Source organism: Eptesicus fuscus, chromosome 18, assembly GCF_027574615.1.
Source record: "Eptesicus fuscus isolate TK198812 chromosome 18, DD_ASM_mEF_20220401, whole genome shotgun sequence".
In the NCBI taxonomy this organism is placed as follows: domain Eukaryota; kingdom Metazoa; phylum Chordata; class Mammalia; order Chiroptera; family Vespertilionidae; genus Eptesicus; species Eptesicus fuscus.
This window is the reverse complement of record NC_072490.1, coordinates 46884951-46906544: the sequence shown is the minus strand read 5'-3', so window position 1 is coordinate 46906544 and position 21594 is coordinate 46884951. Positions and strand designations below refer to the sequence as shown.

The window sequence follows — 21594 nt, the reverse complement described above, 5'->3', positions numbered from 1 at the left end:
CCCAGGAAGCTGGTGCTGCCCTAAGGGTCGGTCTCTCTCTCTCTCTCTCTCTCTCTCTCTCTCTCTCTCTCTCTCTCTCTCTCATACACACACACACACACACACACACACACACACACACACACCCCACACACAAACAAGGGCTATCTCCAAGTTTTTGTCCTCTCCCTTGTCAAGGTTTCCCCAGGTTCTTTCCGAATCCAGGTCTGCAGATCCCACCCCTTTCCACGTTTGTCATGCAGCCCCACTTACCCTCTTGTTTCCTTCATTTCCCTTCACCAGGTCCACACTCGGTGCTGCGAAGGATGCTGTTCCTGAAGATAACCTGCTACAGCCTTCCTTCCGACAGAGCAAGTCTTCCTCATGGGGACAGATTTGAGACATTTAACTTTTAGTATTTTTATTAGTATTGCATGTATTTGTACTTATTATTGATACATGTCACCGGTTAACAGGTATCATAGGCTGTTTGTAACCCATAAAATGCAACTGTCTCTGACCTGTAAGAATTTATATTCTAAAACTGGCAATGATGATGATGATGGTGATAAGATGATGATATGATGAAAGAAAGCAACTCTTGTGCTAGGAAATACGCTGGATCTTTTCTCCTCATTATTTTCTGTAGTCCTCACAGCCATGTGAGGTAATCCTATCTAATAAAGAAGTAATATGCGAACTGACCATCACTCCAACACACAAGATGGCCGCCCTCATGTGGACACAAGATGGCCACTACAAGTTGGCCAGCAGGGGAGGGCAGTTGGGGGGAACTAGGCCTGCAGGGGAGGGCAGTTGGGGGTGACCAGGCCTGCAGGAGAGGGCAGTTGGGAGCAACCAGGCCTGCAGGGGAGGGCAGTTGGGAGGGACAAGGCCTGCAGGGGAGGGCAATTGGGGGGGACCAGACCAGCAGGGGAGGGCAGTTTGGGGGGACTAGGCCGGCAGGGGAGGGCAGTTAGAGAGGTGACCAGGCCTGCAGGGGAGGGCATTTGGGGGTTAACAGGCCTGCAGGGGAGGGCATTTGGGGGCAACCAGGCCTGCAGGGGAGGGCAGTTAGGGGCGACCAGGCTGGCAAGGGAGGACATTTAGGGGTGGGACCATGCTGGTAGGGGAGGGCAGTTGGGGGCAATCAGACCTGCAGGGGAGGACAGTAGGGGTGACCAGGCCGGCAGGGGAGGGCAGTTAGGGGCAATCAAGCCAGCAGGGGAGGGCAGTTGGGAATGACCAGGCCTGCAGGGGCGGGCAGTTGGGGGCGATGAGGCCTGTAGGGGAGGACAATTAGAGGTGACCGGGCTGGCAAGGGAGGACAGTTAGGGGTGACCAGGCCGGCAGGGGAGGGAAGTTGGGGGCAACCGGGCCTGCAGAAGAGGACAGTAGGGGTGACCAGGCTGGCAGTGGAGGAAGTTAGGGGTGACCAGGATGGCAGGGGAGGGCAGTTAGGGGCAATCAGGCCAAGAGGGGATCAGTTAGGTGTTGATCAGGCTGGCAGGGGAGTGGTTAGGGGGTGATCAGGCTGGCAGGCAGAAGTGGTTAGGGGCAATCAGGCAGGCAGGCAGGTGAGTGGTTAGGAGCCAGCAGTCCTGGATTGTGAGAGGGATGTCCCAGATTGGAGAGGGTGCAGGCTGGGCTGAGGGACACACACCCCTACCCGCCATGCACAAATTTCATGCACCGGGCCTCTAGTAATAATAATAATTATAATAATAATAATAATAATTATTATTATTATTATTATTATTGCCAGGTACAGATGAGGACCTGGAGCTTAGAGAGGTGTCTGTGCACCCTTCTCATTTGGCTCTCTAGCCTGGGTTCTTTCTACTACCAAGCTGAGCTACGCAAATGAAAGAAAACAGTAGCTTTTCTCTCCACATTGCCTCTCTGCTGGACATACAATTAAATCCTTAATTGACATTTGCTGAATAACTTAGTGTGTTGGTGATTAGGTAAAGAAAAGAGATGACGATTTTAAAAAATGGAAAAGAATTGACCAAGTCTGGTCAGAGAGTCTGAATACGATTTGCAATATTGCCTTCATCCTAAAGTTTATGTAGCTTTAAGCAGCAATTGCTGAATAGTCACTTAGCTTTGGGGGGCAGAGGCCTGGACCAGTTCATTGTTATATTCCCAGCAGACCTACCATGGTACCAAGTAGTTGCCAACAAATGTTCCTTGAATTGGATTAATTTGAACCGAATGGAATTAAATCAAAACATTTTTGTAAGAGCCTGGCTTTAATCTGGGAGAGCTATAAATGGAAATTAAACACACTCAATTGTTCTTTAAAAGTGCACAAAGTAGCCATAGACAAAGCCCAAACAACCAGATACCCGAGCCTCAGCCTGAGGGAGCCTGGGAGGTCCTGCGTTCCCCATCCCAGCCTGTAGCCTGCTTATTTCCAACTGTGATGAAGGAATTAAACGAAGTCTTTAAATGCTGCCACACTCTCATGGATGGGTATTAAATAACGTTCCTTTAAGCTACTGAAACTGCTGCGTGGGGATTCTGCCTGGTCTTTATTGATGCCTTGTCATAATTTCTAGAATTATAGAAGCCATCCATGACTCCATAGATCGCAAGGAAACATTATGTGGAGTTTTTCTTCCTTCTCAGCTTGGAGCACGTAAAATGGTTTTTCACTACGCTGAATCAGAGCAGATGAACTTAAATACATTTGCCACATACAGTTCTGAATTGGGCTTAGGAGAGGAGCTCACCAATCTGGCAGGTCTCAACTCCTGAGAAAAATCATGAAACCTGGGATGGATGTCCCACACACAGAGACCGACATATCCCTCACAGCACATGTTGTCTCACCTCTCTCCCTGAACAGCACAAGAGGGGGGAGGCAAAGGTATTCTGATTACCTGGTAGTTGGAGCTACCCTTCCCTCTTCCCGCCCTCCACATCCAATCCTCTGATGCCTTACCCCTTCATTTTTCTCCACAGGAATTTACAAAGCAAGATCCAACCCAGGTTCTAAGACTGTCCTGTGAGGTGGGAGCATCACTTGTTCTGATTGCTCTTACCCTCCACATCCAAACATGCTGTCCCAGTGCAGAAAGCAAAGCTCAGCCCAGTGAAGTGGTCTCACACTCAGGCAATAGCAAAGCTGGGGCTCCCACCATGAACATTTGTCTCTATTTCAGTAAGTTGGGGTTTTTCCCCAATCTGAACCTTAGATTCAAGACCCAAAATCCCACAGAACCAAACTTAGAAAAGATAGTAGGAATACGCACCACATTTGTCTCTCCCAATTATTGAAAGTTTACTGGGTATGAGGAGAAATAATATGCTCAAGGTCACATATGTAGCACAAGGTCACATTGGTAGCACAAGGTCACATAGGTAGCACACAGTGGAAAAGGAACTCAAGTCCAGGTCTGCCTGATGCCAAGGCTGTGAGGGTAACCACTCAGGTACATTGCCCTCTCTAGAGACACTAACCTTGCTACTGAGTGGTTGTATGTGAAACTCTGATCTTGGAGGAGAGAGAATAGGACAATCATTTACAAAGGAAAAAAAAACTCATCAGCTGGTTCGTCCCTCCTGTGGGTTCTGCTCACCTCCCAACTTCAATGATGGAGTGATGCAAGTACCTGTTGTCTTCCCTCCTTCCTTCAACCAGGCCAACACACATAATAGATATACACACACATATATACACATACACACAAATATACATGTACACACCAGAACCCTAAAGAGTGTTTCCATAACTCCTTTATTTCAACCTCTACTGAATTCAAAGGACGGTAAGGCTCTGAGAGTGGTGCCCAGGCTCTGTAATTGTCCCCTTGCATTTTGTAGATGGCTCTTAGCCTCACTAGAGATTTTTAGGGCATCCTCACAGGACCAACACTTGAGCTACTGGCCCTATCCACATTTTACCCCATCTCACAACCTCCCCCTTTACTTTCAACTCCTTCTTTTCCTCCACCCTGATACCACCTCCTCTTAGTGAGTTGGCAGCCATTTTTTTTCTATCAGTTCCACTCCTAAGAAGAAGGGAGCTTTAAATCAGGAGGATGAAAGTAGGGATGGTGGGTGGAGAAGACAGCATTATAGTGGCTGGACTCTAGGTGGATTGTTTTCAAGAAATAATTTGGCCTCTTGTCCCGTAAAGGTTAACTTCCTGGTAGGCTATCTGGTATACCTCATTATCTGCATTCTTTCTTGGGAGTTGTATTACATGCATTCCTTTCCATTGCTTTATCCATGAAAAGTGCCCAGCTCCAGTAACAGGGAGGACAGCAAAGAAAAAAAATCTCATCCAGACATTCTATGTATGTAAAACTAACTGGGATAGACATATATTATTTTGTGGCAACCCAAAACCATTTTTTCTTCCTTTGGAAACAGTACCCTAATTTTCTTTTATTGCTTAGGAAAGACAGTAAGGGCTTCTGACATCATTTGAATCATGTTATGCCTGAAGCCATATCTACCGGGGAATATTCTGTTGTAAGAGCAATAAAATCCTTTGCTTTAGCTGCCCTGAATTTGGAAAACGAGTCACCAATGAAATGATGCTTCCTTGAAATTGTAATACTGGCCAGATCTTTCTGGTCAAGACTCTATGGATGTTTGCAAGACTTTAACTGTGACATAATAGACTTGGGCAGAAAACCAAGGTTGGCTTTTTTGGTGGTTGCAATTGTGGGACCAGCAGTGCCTGATCAGGAGAAAAGGGTCCTTAAGCCAGTAAGATGGCTCTGATCCTAATAAGGTTCTTCTCCTGCAGTAAACAAGGAGCATTCACAGAAGGGCTCCTTGCCACTTGGGCTAAGAACACATTGTATCGGGCCCAAGATGGGATTCCCTGCCCCAGCAGGCAGCTGCAAAAGATGAACCTGGGAAAGAAGGAACAAAATGAAAAGACTGCAGTGCTGGCTTCCCAGCACTCTCAGAATACACCCGCACTGTTCTGAGCAACAGAGGGCCTGGAGCACTTGTCAGACCAAAGGCCCTAATTTAAAGGGAAAGGTCACTGTGCCCATCCATTCTCTTTCTCTTCTTCCCACTGTTCTTTTTCTGTCAAGCCTCTCTACTCTCTGAAAAGGCCAGGTCTACCTCTAAGGGGATGATTTCCAGGATAAGGGGCCAGGTATCTGTTTGTTTTATATTTAGCCATCATACAAACTTTCTCTTCCTTTACCTGAAAGCCTGGTTACCAGAAGGAAACAATGCAAATGCAAACAGTGAAGCAAGCCCCATGGGGCCTATTGCTTAGTGGGCTCAGCTAGAATCAAACTGAGCTTGGAGACATGATTCAACTTGTTTGGCAGATAATTAAGTGCTCCTGGAGTCTTCTGGAAGGAAATCCAATAGTGTCCCAAAGAAAAATCTGGGAAAGAGTAAGGAATCTTTGTAAGAACCCCTGGATGGATTTTTTTTCTTTTATAGGGAGAGAATTAAAAATCTATGCTTATGTATTTGTTCAAATAGCTTATTTTTTATGCTCGACCTGGTGACCAGAAGAGGTTTGAATCATTTGTTGGAGAAGGGAAATGGAAGTGAGGGGAAAAACATTTTAAAAATAGCAGTAGAAGCCTTGAAAATATATTTTCAATCTAGATGTGGGAGGATTACAGCTGGCATGGGACCAGATTATAACATACTAGAGGCCTGGTGCACAAATTTCTTGCACGGGGCCGGGGGTTGGAGGGTCCCTCAGCTCAGCGTGCACCCTCTCACAATCCGGGATGCTGCATGCACCAGTGACCATACTTTTCATACAGGTGAAAGGCATCTTGCTGTTGTATGGGCAGCTACATTTTTTTGCCCTGAGTATAAAAAGTAGTGCATAACATGATTCTTCTGAGGCAGTAGTAGCATTTTCCCCATCTTGTGGGTGGAAAAACTGAAGCAGAGAGAAGTTAAGTAATTGGCTTTGTCACACAGCTTTAAGTGTCAGAATCAGGGCTGACCACAAAATGTGCAAGCCAGAGTCCATGCATGTCATTGCTGCATCATCCTGTTTCTTCAGTGTTAGAGTAGCCTTGCCAGGTTTTAATTTTTAAATCTAAGAGACTGTTCCCAATATACAGGATAGGGTCCCTAGGCCTGGCCAGCATTTAGGGCCAATCTGTGGGGTGACCAGTGGGGTGATGGGGGGGCCCCCCCCCACTGCCACCTTCCTTGACTGGTGGCCTGGCACCACCTGCTGGCCAGCCCCACCCCCTGTTGCCTCTGCCAGTCACCTCCCGCAGAGGGAGGCAACGGGTGGGGTGATCAGGGAACTGCGCTGCCTGCTCGCCAGCTGGCCCCACCCCCTGCTGCCACCGCTGGTCCCCTCCCTCTGCCCCACTGGCACCCGCCTTGGCTGGCCTGGTGCTACCCACTCGCTGGCCTCGCCCCCTGCCGATCAGTCTTTCCGCAGGTCATTCCACTGTTCAGTCAATTTGCATTTTAGAGTTTTATATAGATAGATAAGCATTTGCGATTATTTTTATTGTCACCACATTCCTTTGCTTGGTCAGCATCTACCCCTCTTTCAGTTGTCAGATAAATGATCTTCTCTAAGAGAGGCCTCCCCTGGCCTTCCAGAAGGAACCAACTCTTATCATTTTCATAATTCCTCTCAAAATTATCTTTTTAGCTCCTGTCACATTATAATTTTACATGTACTTCTGTAATTATTTGACTAATATCACTGTTTCCCTCTATTTCTATTGAGATCCCTGTGCCTAGTACAGTGGTTGACTCATAGTAGACATTCAACAAATGTTTGTTGATTCAATAAATGAATAATAAAAAATGGATGGGTGGATTAAATTGAACTTCATTCTTGAGCCTGTACTGGAAGACTTACTCATATATTGCCACCTGAAGCCCCTGTGATCTGGGCAAGGCATCGTTTATCCTAGGTGGTCATCATTCCTATATAATAAAAGGCTAATATGCAAATAAACCAAATGGTGGAACTACCGGTTGCTATGATGTGCACTGACTACCAGGGGGCAGATTCACAACGCAGGAGCTGCCCCCTGGTGGTCAGTATGCTCGCACAGGGGGAGCACTGCTCAGCCAAAAGCTGTGCTCACAGCTGGTAAGTGCAGCAGCAGTGGCGGGCAGTGTTAAGCCGTCAGTTGGACATCCCCTGAGGGCTCCTGGACTTCAAGAGCGTGCAGGCCAGGCCGAGGGACTCCCCCCAAGTGCACTAATTTCATGCACCGGGTTCTCTAGCATGATAATAACAAGTTCTGTACTCAATTTGAGCATCAATAAAGTTAACAGGTTTTTTTAATAAAATTATGCATTCCAGTTACTTACTATAAAATAATATCCAAATACCACCATTTTGAAACTCTTGATTAATTAGTTGGTCGTGCAGATTATTTTTCCCAAAAAAGCCATAACAATATTTAGGTCCCCAGGTCATGGCATCAGATGAAATTCATTTCCCCTCTCCTTGAACTTGGAGGATGTTTATGGAGGCCTCGGAGAACGGAAATGAGTTTACCACCCCAGCCCACCCCCACCCCCATGCCCTGCTCAAACTCAAGGAAGCCTGAAATTCAGAAATGGGTATAGGGCACAGAGCAGTCTCCAGGAGATGCTCTCTAGTTCTGATATGAGAAGTAGGAAAGTCAGAAAAAGAGGCGGGGAGTCCCCCAGTTTTCCTTCTTTTCTTCCTCTCTCTTTTCTCCATTCTCTTGCACATGGGCTGCAGTGCTCTGTAGTACCCAAAACTCTGAGTAAAGAAAGTTTCTTCTCTAATAAAAGGAGCGGTGGTTTCCAAAACTTAGGGGCAAACCCTGGTACTGGTGTTTGTTTTTGTTCTCTGTCTTTCTGCTGCAGGGCCCTGGACAACACATTCACAGGACATTGCAGGAGAACGGGATAAGTAAAGCCTCCGTTTTCTGAATAGAAGATGGAAAGAGGAACCTAGGGAACCAGAAAGTATTCAGGAGATCATGGGGAAAAAGAGCTTGGGGAAATGAATCCATGAAGTTGCTTATGAATTCTAGAGTTAGCCCAGGTGGCTCATTATAGCTCTGAGCCTAAACAACGTACCATAGTCAACCATCCAGGTTCCAACCTGGCTTTACATATGGACTTGGCATTGAAACCAGTCTCCAGATGGCTGGTTGGAACTTGTGACTTGAACCTAACCAGTTTAAAGGTCTGCTAAAATTTACCTATTAACATTCTTTATAGGATTTAAACAAGACCAAGAGTCTCATAACATTACATTCAAATGTCCAGGATATGATACAATATTACTCAACATTTATGAAGAACCATAAAAATCTCAACTCAACAGAATACAGAAAATAGATCAACAAAAGTATGACCAGTTGATTTTTACAAAGGTGCACAGAGAAAGGTTAGTTTTCTCAACAACCGTAATTGGTAAATATTTACCATATTTATAATTGTGTTGGAACAATTGGACATCATATGATAGATAAATAGATAGATAGATAGATAGATAGATAGATAGATAGATAGATAATTAGCAATCTAAATCTCACACATTATGCAAAATTTAACTATAATGGATCATAGCTGTACATGTAAAGTATAAAACTTTTAGAAGAAAGCATAGGGGGAAACATTCAGGACCTGGATTTAGGCAAAGAGTTCTTAGACATGACAATAAAAGAATGCTATGAAAAGCTGACAGAACTTAATAGTAATAAAATAGCCCAATTACGAATAAATAGAAGACTTGAACAGACACTTTATCAAAAAGGATATACAGAGGACAATACATACAAAGATGTTCAGTATCATTAGCCATTAGAAAAATGCAAATTAAAACTATAATGAGCCCTAGCTGGTTTAGCTCAGTGGATAGAGCAATGGCCTGGGGACTGAAGGGTCCTGGGTTCAATTCCGGTCAAGGGTACATGCCCAGGTTGTGGGATCGATCCCCAGTAGGGGGCATGTAGGAGGCAGCCAATTAATGATTCTCTCATCATTGATATTTCTCTCTCTCCCTCTCCCTTAATCTCTGAAATCAATAAAAATATATTTTAAAAACTATAATAAGATACCACTACACATTTAACAGAATTATTAAAGTAAAAATTATGATAATCTCAAGTTTTGGTAGTCAAGTGAAACATTGCTAGTGAGAATGCAAAATGGTAAAGTCACTCTAGAAAACAGTTTTTTATAAAATTATATATTCCATTGCCATGTTACCCACTAATCCCACTCCTACAAATTTACCATAAAGAAATGAAAATTTATGTTTACTCAAACCCTTGTATATAAAAGTGTATAGTGGCTTTACTTATAATTGCCAAAAGCTAGAAACAACTCAGATAGCCTTCAGCAGGCAAATATATAAAGAAACTGTGGTATATCCATACAATAGAATACTACTTAGCAATAAAAATAAATTAACTACTAATGCTCACATCACCTTGAATACATCTCAAAAGCTTTGTGCTGAATGAAAGAATTTAGTCTCAAAAGATTATATATTATGACACTCTTAAAAAGACAAAACTATGGTTATGGAAAAAGATCAGATATTAAATGAGTTAAGAATGAGAGGAGATATAATTATGAAAGGATAACAAGAGGAAGATTTGGAAGAATTGTTTGGTATTTTGATAGTGGATTATATATTATATTCATAGATACGTGTACTAAAAATGGTAATTTTCCAGACCATTACCTTTCTCACTAACAGGTCCCTAAGTTATTACCTTAGAAACACTTAGAGTTTCTCAAGAGATAAATATAAACAAATGTCCTCATTACTATCCTACCTTCTACTCCAATATATGCTAATGCTCTTTTCTAAACTTTGATTATGAACTTGTGATTTGTTTACATTTGTCTTATCATCGAGAACCACAAAATTAGAGAGATGTGCCTCTCTGGCCTCAATCCCTAAAGTAAATGTCAGTCCACTTATCCTTGCTCTTCCAGGATACCATCCTCATGATAATGAAAATATGATGATGGGACGTTTTAAAACCACAGGGAACTGCTCTATTTGAGTGGAGGAAAATGTTTCAGCACATTGGTTCTCCAGTGGCTAAGACAAAATCAGCTCAAATAGCAATAGGAAAATAGTTAGAAGCAGAGATTTGTGCAAATGGCTGACAATATACCACAATAGTTCTAATCTAAAGCAAGGGACTCTGCACTTTAATGATAAGAGAGAAAAGACACCACTGCCATTGAGACCTCTTTTGAAGACACAATGTTTGGAAACTTTAACTGTCAAGTACAACTGGGCTAACTTTAATGTGTATACTCCTCCCTCAAGAGGTAGAGTCTAATTCTCCTCACCTCGAATGTGGGCTGGGCTTAGGGACTCACTTATGACAAATAGAATAAAGAGGAAGTGACAGTTATGTGACTTTGAAAACTAATTAATAAAAGGCACTGTAGTTTCCTGTTTGTTCTCTCTCTCTCTCTCTCTCTCTCTCTCTCTCTCTCTCTCTCTCTCTTTCTCTCTCTCTCTCATTGTCTCTTTGATCACTGGATCTAGAGAAAGCCAGCTGCATGTCCTAAGGACACTGTGGAAAGGCTCACATAGAAAGGAACTGAGGCCTCCTGCTGAGAGTCAAGTGAGTGAGCCATCCTGAAAGTGGATCTTCCCATCCTGACCACGCCTTCAGATCACTGCAGCCCTACTGACCTGCTACCCACAACCTCATTCAAGACCCTGTGCCAGAACTACTTAGCTAAACCACTCCTGAATTCCTGACCCCCAGAAGCTGGGAGATAATAAATGTTAGTCAACTAAGATTGGCGGTAACTTGTCATGCAACCATACTAACTAATACAACAACCATGCTGATGTTAAACTCCTCTTTGATTTAGAAAGAAGAGGAAAGGAAGGGGAAGCAGGCATTGAGACCAGGATTTGGTTCAACATTTTTACCAAGCCAAGTAACACTCATGTTATCTGGATTTCTTTCCCTAATTGTACAAAGATACAGGGTATTTCCAAGAAATGATTTTTTAAATTAATCATCTTCATACACAGACATCCTGAGGTTGATAACCCACCTGACAGTTGAGGAAGATACACTGAACATCTCACCTACCTCCCACCAGCAATTTCCAAAGTACTATTTTATGAAGCAGTCTTTTAAATAGGATATGTTGTATAAGTTGCCCCAAAATAGAGTCCAGCAAAGGGATATGCATAAGGTAGGCACTCAGTAATGTGTTTCGGTGTTAGCAATGGACTGCTGTGTTTATTCTTTTAATTAGCAGACACTGAGCTCATACCCAAGTCAAAAAGACCAAAACAAAACAAAACTTACAAAAAAGGTTAAAATTATGCCCGTATTTCCCTGCAATCATTAACTTTCTTTTCAAATACAGCCCTGCAGGTTAGCCTGTGCATGAAGCAGTTGCATGAAAAGTTACTCTAAGAAAAAAGTGAATGTTTGATGTTTGCGTCTTCTAACACTGAAAATCTGCCCAACAACTCACAAATCAGCGAACAGAAAATGATGCTTTGGCAGCATTGCTTGTTGTGGTCTTTTAAAGGAAAATTGAAAACATAGGATCACAAGGGTCAGATGGTTATTATTGGAAGCTGGCTCTTATAAAATGTAATACATACCATTTCCTCCGTCTAAATTGCATTGTTCTGTCCAGGTCACCCAGGATAAGGTGTTTTTCTGATGTAGATACTACCTCAGTTTCCAAAAACCCGTCTATATAAAAGTGGGGATCTGAAAAACACCAACATTGACAGGAAAATAATATTTTTTGTAACCTCAGCAACACAGAAAATGGTTCCACAAGAAATAGTTTACACACAAAAAAAGAAAACTTTACTATTAAACACACAGAGTACTATTCAGCAAAGTCCACTGCTGATGGCAGCTTCCCAAACTAGGCCATTCAGAGTTTCACTCTGTTAGGATTTTAAGAAACTCTGAACATTTTATCGATCAAGGTATCTTTATAACATTGTTTTGTGAATAGATCTATCCTACCTAATAAAAGAGTAATATGCAAATTGGCCCTAACTCTGCTACACCCACAAGCCACGCCCACCAGCCAATCAGGAGCAAATATGCAAATAAATCCAACCAAGATGGCTACAGCCACAGAGAGCAGGAGGGAGGCTTGGGTTTCCCCAGTAACAAAGGCAGCCAAGCTTTCTGCCTATTGTTGCTGACCTAAGCCTCCACTCAAGGCTACAAAGTTTCAATTATAGAAGGTAAACAAATCCAAACAGAAATGGTGGCAGCCACTGAGCTGGAAAGAGCAGGAGGCAAGGGTTGTCCCCGGCAATGGAGGAGCAAAGCTTCTGCAGCCCTGGCTGACCTAGGCCTCCACTCCAGGCTACAAAGTTTCAATTGTAGAAGATACATAAGTCCCAGATACCAGGGCCTCTGCTTGGGTCGCCAGGGGGCATGGCCGGCCTGAAAACCACCAAGGGCCTTCACCCAGTCCTCCCTACACCCCAAGGGAACCCCCACCCTGATCCAGGATACCCTTCAGGGCAAACCAGCTGGCCCCCACCCATGCACCAGGCCTCTATCCTATCTAATAAAAGAGTAATATGCATATTGACCATCACTCCAACACACAAGATGGCTGCCCCCATGTGGTCAAAGATCCTGCCCCCATGTGGACACAAGATGGCCGCCACAAGATGGCCAGCAGGGGAGAGCAGTTGGGGGGACCAGGCCTGCAGGAGAGGGCAGTTAGGGGCAAACACGCTGGCAGGGGAGCAGTTAGGCATCAATCAGGCTGGCAGAGGAGTGGTTAGGGGGTGATCAGGCTGGCAGGCAGAAGCGGTTAGGGGCAATCAGGAAGGCAGGCAGACGAGTAGTTGGGAGCCAGCAGTCCTGGATTATGAGAGGGATGTCCGACTGCCCATTTAGGCCCGACCAGTGGGATAGGGCCTAAACGGGCAGTCGGACATCCCTTGAGGGGTCCCAGATTGGAGAGGGTGCAGGCTGACCTGAGGGACAACCCCCCCCTCCCATGCACGAATTTTGTGCACCGGGCCTCTAGTATGTCAATAAGAGAAAAACATTTAAAGTACCAAGTAAATAGCAACTATCAAGGAGGTAGAAAAAGGAGGCGCAACAACGAACAATCAAACTGAGCCACAATTTCACATAAAGCTGCACTTGTGGCTAAACAGAATTTCTAAGGTCAGCTCATTACAAAACTCTGTAGGCCCAATAACTGGCCCAGGTAAGCTGTTAACCAATGACACCTGGATGCCCAGACGCTAAACACCTCTAAAGCCATCTTGGTGTGAGTAGCCAGCTTCCAGCTTTAAAACAAAAACTGAGTCTAGACTTTAGAATGTGGTGTTATTATTTTGAAAACCTGGAAGGAGAAAAACTTTTAGTGCCTCCTGCTTGACCTCAAACAACATTCAGTTGTAGAAAATTAGGAAGGAACATCTGCCACCAGGAGGTGCACAGGCCGCCTTCCCCCATCCCCACCCCCTTCCAACCATGAAGCTGCTCTTGCTGCTTCAAGGCTACTGCCATTTGCTACTGATGACCTTTCTCCTCTTCCTTTTGAGGAAGACAACTATAGCTGAGAGGTTCTTTGTTTTGTTTTTAAAGGGGGGGATAGGAAGAAGGGACATCTTATTAATGGTGTCCACAAATTTAAAGAAGCAAGAAAGATGCGTGTGGAGCCAACAAAAGCAAGTGTTGAGCAATCCATTTATTTCTAAGAGACAACTGGAATTTCCTATCTCTGAGAACAAAGGGAGAAAAGTTAATGCCCATTTGGAAGACAATGAAAGTTTTTGCTAATTATCCTGGGCAATGCTGTATGATAGAACCTTTCTTCTCAAAGCAAAACCAGCCTACTTATTACCCTTCCACGCAGTGGGCGATCCCACCCTCACCTCTCAGTGTCACATATGCCTCTCACCTCCTCCCACATTGAAATGGAGGCCCAGCTTCCTCTTTCCTGACAACACCTGCTAGGATCACACCTCTGCCTAGATTCATGCAGCACGTTGATGCTTCATCTTTCCAGAGTCAGGCACCAAGTGAATGCTTAATAAACACCATGAAAGTGAAGGCACTGAACCCAGAGGTAATCAATGGCAATAAGGTCATGAAGTGCCATAGGAAATAAGCATATGAGCTAATTTCTATGTAAAATTCCCAGAAGCCACTCAAACAGACTTGGATTCTTCCTGAGCTGAAGAATTCCATCCCTGAGGCAGTATATTCCACCCATAGATAGCTTTAATTCTTAGAAAACACTTAACTATATTAAGCTGAAATTTTCTTCCCTGAGATTTCTTCCCATCAGGTTCTGTTTTTGGCCCTGGGGCTCTAGGACAAATTGTATCATATCTATATCATATATCTGTCAATTGGAAGGCTGTTGTCCTGTCCCCCAGGAGTGGTCCTTTCCCAGATGATAATCACAGATCACCAGTGGTTCTTCTGGCAATATTTCTTGAAATGTGGTCCAAAAACATTATCATCATCTAAGGAGCACATTAATCATGCAGATTTCATGAACCCTCATTCAAACCCACTGAATTGGATTCTATGGGATGGGGCCCTAGAATCTGCCCAGACTTAGCAGTTGCCCAGATGATTTTTTATTAACTCATCACTCACCTCTGGATGGGCCTCTTTGAATCACTCAGGACATTTTCCAATAGCCCAGGTGTGGTCCAGGCATAGTATTACAAACACTCTGTAGGTAGCTCAAAAGACTATGAAAGAAATAAAACTAGACTTTGGAAAAGGTCTGTACAGTTGGAGTTGTTATGAGCTCTGATGGCATTCATCCAGTGGACCAGGCAGTGTGGTGTCAGGATGCTACAGTGTCTCCTATATGTCACGCACTGGGCTGGATAACTGGATGAGTGCTGCCTACTCAGTCTTAATGACCTGCAAGATTCTGTTATGCTCACGTTACACAGATGAGAACACTGACGCTCTGAGGGGATGAGTGCTTTATTGTTCAGTATCAAAGAGCTGGGAAATTAGAAGCCAGATCCCTCTGACCCCAAATTCTATATTTCTCCCCCACTGACCCTCCATTCCCAACCTAAAAGTACTGAAAGAAACATTTATGATTTGTGCATATTATTGTTGATATGGGTCCTTAAAGACCCTGCTAAATGTTTGAGCAGAGTACATTTAGGGAAGATTACATTAGTTTACACTCTTGTTTCTGCTTCATTCACCAGATTCCTGAGTGACATATTTAAGATGCAGTTGACATCTCTACAGTGTGATGGGCATTTACTTGCTATTCCCCAGCTTAGGACTCAACTCATCCAGGTGAAAGGGCTGAGATAAAGTGATGCTTAACATGGAGCTTGAAGATGTCAGTGCGAGGTCCAAACACATGACCCGCCATGGTGCACAGGATTGGAAACTTTCCCCTCTCACACCAGTTTTTCTACAAGGTTATTTTTAATCCCTTTATATGGCAGCAGGGGAAAAGATACTTAATAGGAGTAACTCTAGATAGCAGTAGGTACGAAATAAAATATCTGTGTTAAAGGAGTATGTGCCCTAGAAACAAGACTTTAATTGGTTCATCTCCTGATGCCCCAGGCCAATAATCTGAGCAAGCACAGAAGGCAAAGCTACCACCTACATAGGCTAGTCCATTCAACCTCCCGCCCCATGCGGGAAAACTCCAAGCAAGCAAAGACACCTACGCAAACAGCTCATATCTTTATTTAGAAATGTCCATTCCACTGTTGGGAAAAAGTTCTGAATCAAGAAAGCCAGTGGCTCAGTAGAGATGAAACTGTCAAGTGGAAAGAGAAATCACACAATTAAGAGAGATGCAAGTCCCAGTTCCTAAGGGCTCTCACTCCTGTGGTGGGCAAGAGGGGTTCTCCCCTCAGAGTATCTATCTCATCAGATCTACGAAGCTGAGCAATCTCAGTTGAGCCCAGGGCCATAAATGCTGCATAAAGGTGCTTCGGGACTCAAGAACCTACCAGCATTTCCTGACGGTGTTAAGAATGTGAACTTTGTTTCCATCCTAAATTTGTTTTCCTGTTCTTCTGGGAATAGCAAGGTTACCAGAAGAATGCTAGGAGGTGTGACCATTACAAAGAAAGCAGAAAACAAATAATTCCTGGTGCTCCATTTATTTGAAGTAACAGCCATGTTACATTATAGTATATGGACTTTGCCAGTCTCCATTCTGGCAGGGCCAAATTGGAAGTAAGAAGGAGTTGCAATGAAGAATCAGTGCAGCTATTTCTGGAGACAAAATCAGGCCAAGAGCAGCAGAGGCCATGTTAAGACAAATGGTCCAACTCTGGAATGGCGTACCGGAATGTCACTACAATTAGATGGATTAGAGGTTACAGTTCGCCATAGAGAGCCATAGGATATCCACTGATAATCACACATTTTGTTCTACTGACAGATAACAGCAGTCCACAAATGAGATGAGCTTCCTCTGTGTACACACATTACATGAAATCAATACTTAATTACAACAGGGTCTCTGTGTGTTATTGGTGGTTGGTTCTGGTGAGGAGGCAGGTACAAAGCTGTTTTTCTAGGTGGTGAGTTAAGTTGAAAGAGGTTGGTGCACAATGGCAAGGTAGTACCATCCGACTGACCATGCCTGAGGTCTAGATTTAAATGAATCACTGTTTGGACACTGGGCTTGAGTAGGAGAACAAAACTGAGACATGAAAAATTATGCCATTAGGGAAAGAGCAGATTCTGCCTGTGAGGGTAGCAGCTAAAAACCTACTGAAGATCACATTTCTTTGTGGATGTGCAAGACTCATGATATAGGAAGAAGTGGACAACATCTGAGGAGTGCTCCCAGGGAGCAGCTGTGTGAGCAAAGGGAAAGAGGAGAGAACAATCAAGTGACCTGAGATGGATCCTAGCTCTCCTGCACCTAGCAAGCAGCACAGTACCCTGCAGCTCAAGCTACTTATCCAAAAAAGGGAACAACATTTATTGTGTCTAAGCCAGAGGGCTACTGTGAGTATGGAGAGGAACCAGAGAGGCAGAAAGTACTTCATAGACTTTGAGCCTCCAGACCATTGTAAGAGATGGTCACTTTTAGAAAGTGATAAGAACTAGGTATGCAATGTCCTGAATGATCAAATAAAGAAGAGGTAATAGCTTCATTTATTAACTTCTCAGTGCAATATTAGTTGAGGTCACACTGGAGCCCACACACATAGCAAAAGCACAGAACCACAGATATGGTCAGGGGAATCTAGAAAATGGTTCCATAATTCATCTATGCCTTGCTCACGTGACTCCACACTAGAGAGCATTCTATCTGAAAGCTGTATGTTTATCCAAGAATTCTCCTATTGTCCTTCCTTGGTTAATTTTAGTTTATTTCTATAACCACTTCTTTTTTTTAATTTATTAATTTCCTATACTTTACTCAAAGGCCTGCAGCTTTGTTTTTTTATAATCATTCCTCAAAAAAGATTAATTTTGTGGGTATAGCACTGAGAATTATTTTTAGAAAATAACATAAAAAGATATGGTAGGGAAAGAAAGTTGGAGAGAACACAAAAGGAGAGATTTCAGAAGTTACAAAATAGCTAAAAAGTCTTGCCTTCAAAGAAGGAAGTGGGTTGTTTCTGGATGAGAACTCCGCTCTGCAGCAGGTCCAGTCTCATCACTTTACAGCTGTATGCCTTTGGGCCTGTGAGTAGACTTCCTGGGACCTTTGTTGTCTCACCTGCTAAATGGCAAATGTGCACATGAGGATTTCCAAAGTTTATGGTGGGTGGCCCAAATTCTTACATGTGGTTCTGCTGTTTTTCTCACCAGCCCTTTGGTGATGCCTACCTTAGTACAAAGCCTTCTTTGAAACTAACCAAGCAAATATCTCTTGATGGGATTAAGTCTACTTGCTGGACTTGTATCACTCACCCCTCAGCAAAAGCAGAGAAGTCATTTCAGCACTGAGAAATTGACCTGGCAATAGAAAGAAAAACCCTCTATTCTATTCACAAAGGTTGTCCTAGGTGAAAGCCAGACACTGTCATCAGACACAAGCATCCAGGTGTACTAAAACCAAAATTTCCATAGGAGGATCAAGAGACATACACACTGAAGTGCCCTAGCTTTACTGGGCTCCTCTTTGTATTTGCTAATTAGGGTACATTTGACAATGGCTTTGTTACTGGGTTACATCAAGTACAGCACTGGGGCATTCTAGTAGGTGTAGACCAAGCATGTCAAACTCGTGGCCAGAGGGCCTTATGCAGCACACAACAAATATTTTTGCGGCCCAGCCAATATAACGGTATGTAAGAAACATTTTAATAAAAATTTTGTAACTTAATTTTTACAATATCCTGTTATACATAATTATTAATAACAAACTACAATGTTCGCTAAGGACTGATTACAATGATCGTGTTGCATTCATTTCCCTTATGTGCCAGTACACCATTTCTCTCCACTAATACAAGCAGTGAACATTTTAGCAGCCGATGGCCACATCATTAGTCTTGTACTGACTTGTTTGGTGTGTGCAACAGGAAATATTTCGCTTTCAGATAAGAAGAAAAATAGGTGTATTTATGTTACACTTATTAATTTGTACAGTTATTCAGTGTCTGGTAAGTTAATGTTCAATAAAAATATTAATTTTTATTAAAATGTTCTATTATTTTATGTTAATGACTAGGAGCCCGTTGCACGAAGTTTCGTGCAATAGACTTTTCCTCCCGCCAGCACGATCGGCCACCCCGAGAAGAACTCCGATCGGGAGGCGCTCCGATCGGGCGGGTGGCCAGAGGAAAACTGCTGCTGGCGGAAAACTGGTGCCAGCAGCCACGCAATCGGCCACCCCGAGTTCCGCCACCAGCGTCTTCCACAGCGCCCGCCTAAGCAGCGCCGGCAGTTTAAGCCAGCGGGAGGAGCAGGGGTCGGGGACTCGCGAGTCCCCGCCCCCCGCTCCTACCGCCAGCCAATCGGCCACCCTGAGTCCCGCCCCCCGCACCTCCAGCCGGCCCAATAATGGGCATAGCAGAGTGATGGTAATTTGAATATTACCATTTTATTAGGTATGATTACTCATTTATTTCAGCCCTCTGTATTCAGCATGTCTCTATCAAAATAAACCTATGTTTTTATGAAAATTGAAGCTTTTGTTTTTTTCCAGCCCACATAAACTTAAACCTTGTTTATTTGGCCCATGTCAGCCTTTGAGTTTGACATGCTTGGTGTAGACATTAGAACGCTGGAACAAATTACAGAGCTACCGCATCACATGCAGATTTAATTCTGTGAGTTTATGTATCATAAGATACGTGCAAATTTTGAAATAATGGAACTCCAACCCCTAAGTTAAAAGTCTGTCGACAGTCACATAATTTAATCTCAGATCTGAAGGAGGCAAGTGAACTGTGGACTGAATCTATTCTGGGGCACATGGGGATGATCATTTCAGCTGATAAACCAATCTCCCTTCTATCTACTGTTAGAATTAGTCTCAAAATAGTGGAATTTTGAGTCATGCAAGGACTCCAGGAACATATTGCTCAAATAAAGTACGGCCACTCTATGTTTTTCATTTATCATTTAAGAACCCCAAATCCAGACAGATGCTTGAAGGCAGGAGTGCTGGAAACCAGTAACATGGAATAGATTGTTCTATTTTTTTAAATATGACATTGATTTTAGAGAGAGAGAAAGGGTAAGGGAGAAATAGAAACATCAATGCATCTACATCAATCAGCTGCCTCCTGCCCACCCCTTGCTGGGGATTGAGCCCTCAACCCGGGCTCGTGCCCAGACTAGGAACTGAATTGGGGATCTCCTGGTACATGGGGTTGATACTCAAGCACTGAACCACACCAGCGGACTAGAATAGATTGTTCTAGAATGAAGATGATTAAAACTTTGCTTTAAAACGTATAGCCCAAGTCTGGAAGAAAGTAGACTTAATTTAAAATCATTAAACCTATGCCGAAACCGGTTTGGCTCAGTGGATAGAGCGTCGGCCTGCGGACTGAAGTGTCCCAGGTTCGATTCTGGTCAAGGGCATGTACCTTGGTTGCGGGCACATCCCCAGTGGGTGGTGTGTAGGAGACAGCTGATTGATGTTTCTAACTCTCTATCCCTCTCTCTTCCTCTCTGTAAAAAATCAATAAAATATATTTAAAATTAAATAAATAAATAAATAAATAAATAAAATCATTAAACCTATATAATCTCTCAAGGCCACACATTCACACAGTGACACTGATCTTAGAATAGCAGCCCTGCCCTTATCCACAGGGTTACATTCCATTATCCCAGTGGATACCCTGAACCTCAGATAGTACTAAAATCTCTATCTACTATATTTTTCCTATACATACCTACCTACCTATTATCAAGTTTAGTTGATAAATTGGGTGCAGTGAAAGATTAATAACAATAACTAATAATAAAATAAAGCAATTGTAACAATATCTATATATATAAAAGCCTAAGTGACTGTCATGACCAAACAACCAAATGACCAGAATGACTGGTTGACTAGTCGCTATGATGCACACTGACCACAAGGGGGCAGACACTCAACATAGGAGATTCCTCCTGGTGGTCAGTGCGCTCCCACAGCCAACCTTCCATGGCTGGCCAACCTCCCCTGATACCTCCCCACTGCCAGCCAACCTCCCTCAGTCCCTCTCCCCATCCCTCCCCACCAGCTGGCAGGTCCCAATCAGCCTGGCCCCGAATGGGACTGGGTGAGACAGCCCCGATCAGCCCTGATCACTGGCCAGGCCTAGGGACCCCACCCATGCACAAATTTGTGCACTGGGCCTCTAGTACTATAATAAAAGTTAGGTGAAAGTGGTCTCTCTCTCAATATCTTATTATAGAGCACTCACCTTGTGCTTAAAGGACACACTTATGGCTTCTGTTTGTCATGTCTGAATTGCCAACATCACTACTCTTGCACTTGGGACATTAGTAAGTAAAGGGTGACTTGAACACAAGCACTGTGACACTGTGACAGCTGGTCTCATAACTACTAAGTGACTAACAGGCAGGTAGCATATACAGTGTGTTTACGTGGACATAGCTCACATCCCAGAAAGGATGGAGAGGGATGGTGCAAGGTTACATCATGTAATTCAGAATGGCGCACAATTTGAAACTTACGATTTTTTTTTGGTATTTTCCAATTAATATTTTTAGACTGTAGTTGATCTCCAGTAACTGAAGCCACTGAAAGTGAAACCCAAATAAGGGGGGACTATAGTGCCCAGGGTACTCAGGATCTCAAACACGCTCCCAGGCCTCTGTGTCTCTTTGGCCTCGGGCAGTACCAACAGAGGATTATCTTACTCACAGGAACATTCAGAAACCACTTTCCAGTTTTAGAAACTCCTTTCACATACATTAACGTACATTGTCCTTATTGTCTGTAATAACTTTGTGAGATAGGCATGATAAGGGAACTAGGTCACAAAGAGGACAAGAGAGTGGCAAAGTCACAAAACGCAGCAGTATGAAATTCAGATCTTCATACACCCACCCAGGAGCTCATTCCATCGCACCAAGCTGTGCTCCTCTTTGGAAAGGGTCTAAGAAGAGATGGTCACTCAAGGCTAGGAACCTTTCCCCAAGGAGTGACATTTATTCACCCTCATGTCCTGGACTGTTTGCTTGCTGTGTTTGGCTGCCCAACACCTGCCCC

At 43.6% G+C, this 21594-nt stretch overlaps 1 long non-coding RNA gene across 1 annotated transcript; it reads right to left on the bottom strand.

Moving 5' to 3' along the window:
• Positions 1 to 259: 259 nt before the first annotated feature.
• LOC129147146 (uncharacterized) lies at positions 260 to 11657 on the bottom strand. The gene is made up of 3 exons (XR_008554497.1): positions 11552 to 11657; positions 5159 to 5347; positions 260 to 356 (listed from the first exon to the last, which is right to left on the bottom strand). It is a non-coding gene; the product is annotated as an uncharacterized LOC129147146 (long non-coding RNA).
• Positions 11658 to 21594: the final 9937 nt, after the last annotated feature.